Here is a 3,186-nt window from a genome sequence, read left to right as displayed (position 1 = left end):
TCATACTGTTAAAATATTTCTGCATTATGAGAAGTAAATATCTGTTACTATGCCCTTCAATTAAATGCCCCAAAGGGTCCTATTAATTAAAAATATTCCCAGAAAAGGACAGTATTGATACCATAGATACCTAAAAGGCTGCAATTGACTTTCCTTCATTTAATTCTTTCATTTTATTAAAACATACCGACAATTTAAATCTCTGAATGGAAGGACAATCGGAAAATTAAATGTTGCCATGTCACAGAAATTTGGTTTAGATAATCTAGTCATCCAGATGAGAATCAAAGATGTGATCTAAGAAAAACCTCCTGATTTTACTCAGCTTTGATTTCCTCATTTATAAAATGGAGCTATCATACTCTTTTAAGATCAAAGATATTACAAATTAAATAAGCCATCATACATAGCTTGTATAACATCTAACCACTTCTGAGATTCTTAACTCTGGATAGCCTAACTGCTTGAATATGATGTATTTCTTTTATGCATATATACTTTTATGTAAGTTCTAGGTAAAATAAAATACAGGATCCTAACTGGAACACATTGGGAGTGAAAGGAAGGGGTATTAATAATTAGACGAGGACTATAGAGGTAAACTGGAACTGCTGGTGGGTAAACAGGAACAGCTTGACAAAAGTTCCAAGTTCATAATAATAATGAGCAATAGCAAAATCTCTAAATCAGTTTCATTTTTAGACCATCCTCAGGAGATAAAAAGGGTATAAACTTAAAGAAAAGTTTCTAGGTAAAGAACATAAAGGGATTGCCAGCACACTTTTGTCTTCAGCATATCTCCAAGTAGAGAGTGGGGTTTAAATGCTCTTGTCTCATCTGGGAGGGAGGGGATCATCTGGACTATTTGGGGGACATGTAAGTGAGTTTTCTTATCAGAGTAGCAACTGTTTCAAGTAAATGTGTCTTTTATATTGCTGTTAAGACTGAACTATTGTGCTGCTTTTATTCATCCTTTTATCTACAAAAGTATGAGTACATTTTTATTGTGGTAAAGTAGAACACAATTTACCTTTTTAAGAAATATTTTAAAGTATGTAATCCAATGGCATTAAGTACCTTCCCATTGTAGAACTATCATCACTGTCCATCTCCAGAACATTTTTCTTCTTCCCCATTTAAAACTCCTGTTTTCCCTCTCCCACTTCTCCAGCCCCTGGTAACTGTTATTCTACTTTCTGGTTTTGACTATTTAAGGTATATAAATGGATCCAAACAGTATTTGTCCTTTTGTTCTGGCCATACTTTTTTTTTTTAAAACAACAACAACAACAACAACAACACAAAACTAGGAGATAACAAACAGTAAAAGAAATGTTCCCAAGGCTTAACATGTGAAACTGTAACCTCTCTGGACATCACTTTGACAATAAATAAGAAAAAAAAAAAAGAGAAAAAAAAAACCAACACAAAAATGGTTGTCATTAGATGTGTGTGAAAAAAAAACATAAAGGGAAGGAATATTGATTTTTCATATAAGAGTAGAAAATAAGTTTTGATTTTGCATTCTTTCTCCTGGTGTAGGTAGTTTGTTAATTACTCCTCCGTCATATAATTTGAGTAAAATTTGTGACATAATTTGGGTCAAAACTGAAATTCCACGAAGAAAAGAGCCATTATTTTGAGCAAGGTGACTAAAAGCAAGACACTGAAAACTTTAAAGAAAAAAAATGCACCAAACAGAAATTTTCAAGGCATTCTGGGATTATTTAACAAATACATAAAGTTCTAGAGACTCCAAAGTAATCTTTAAGATTAAAGATACCTTCTTCTGGGATACTCTGTTTTGTGTCTGTGTTCATTGATAACTAGCCAATTCATTATTTTAAAATCTACAATGGCACAAAGGATTTATAATGGCAGGGAGGGGACTGCTTTAGGATTGCTTTCGTTGAGGGGACTAGTGAGACAATTTCAGTGGACTGGGGGTGTGTCTGAATGTTTCTTTTTGTTCTATTACTTAATTACTTCATTCTTAGCTAATTCTCCCATTTCTTTTTGCCGTCTTCTCTTCTTGTCTCTCTGGCCTTCCTGTCTTCCTTTCTGCCTGCTTTTATTGATTTTTTGTCTCTTTTGTTCAGAAGCCTAGCATTATACCTCGAACTGGAATTCTTATGCTTGCTAATTGCTTGTTATTGATTATTCTTGAAAAAAAGTTAAACATTTTATCATCTTCTCTGGCTAAATTGATAAGACAATATTATCTAGCACTTCTCTTGTCAACTAAATTTATGAAGACCCATTAAGTGTTATTTGACAATTATTTTGCATCACATTGAGATTTTAGGCAAATGCAACCTATCATTATTTCTTATCTACTCAACAATTTCTAGATATCATGAAAACAAAACATAAATCATATCTATGAAAACTAAGACATATCAGGCTTTAGAATAGGAAGGGAAATAGTAAGTTTCTAAATTTGAAAAAGGAAAAATTAGATAACTACTTATTATATGTCATATATGGCTTTCCTCTTTCAGAGTGACTGTTTATTAGTGAATGAAAGGGTTACAAAAAAAAAAAACCCTAACTTTTAACATCACATACTTACCTTTGTTTTTGAATTCTAGTTGTGTCAGTCATTCTATATTTAACTTTGGCAGATGATTTAATCTATCTGCAAGATGAAAATAAGAAAAGTCCTCTCTTATACTATAATTAAGCAACCTAATATGAGGGTCTTGGAACAATGACTGTTGCATAGTGAATGCTCCAATATTCTAATATTCACCTTCACTTCACATAGCTTTTTCCTCAGTGGCATTCATGTTGTTCCTAATAGTCTTGTGTGACTCTCAAAATACTCTGCTGTTGCCTGAGTAATGTTATTTTACAGGTTCTGCAAAGGACTCTAAAGCCCCAAGTACTTCAAGTGCTCAGCAATGCCCCCAAGAAAGACCTTTTACAGAGAAGAAAAACTCCCATATCTCTAGTGCCAAAGAGGCAAGTCTTCTGACAGTGGTGTTAGTCCAAAAAAGACTTAAAAAATGAAAGAGCAACTTTGGCCTCTGATAATGCCATCAGGTCTATGTGTTTCTGGGAGAGAAAGCAAAGACAGAAAGACAGGAAGAGGGAAAAAATAAATTGACTTTTACACCAAACTGTATCTGTGTGAGCCACCTAAAATATCACCAGCATTACAGCACTACTAATATTTTGTTTGTA

The sequence above is a fragment of the Perognathus longimembris genome, chromosome 1, assembly GCF_023159225.1.
Source record: "Perognathus longimembris pacificus isolate PPM17 chromosome 1, ASM2315922v1, whole genome shotgun sequence".
NCBI classification, from domain to species: domain Eukaryota; kingdom Metazoa; phylum Chordata; class Mammalia; order Rodentia; family Heteromyidae; genus Perognathus; species Perognathus longimembris.
This window is presented reverse-complemented; position numbering follows the sequence as displayed.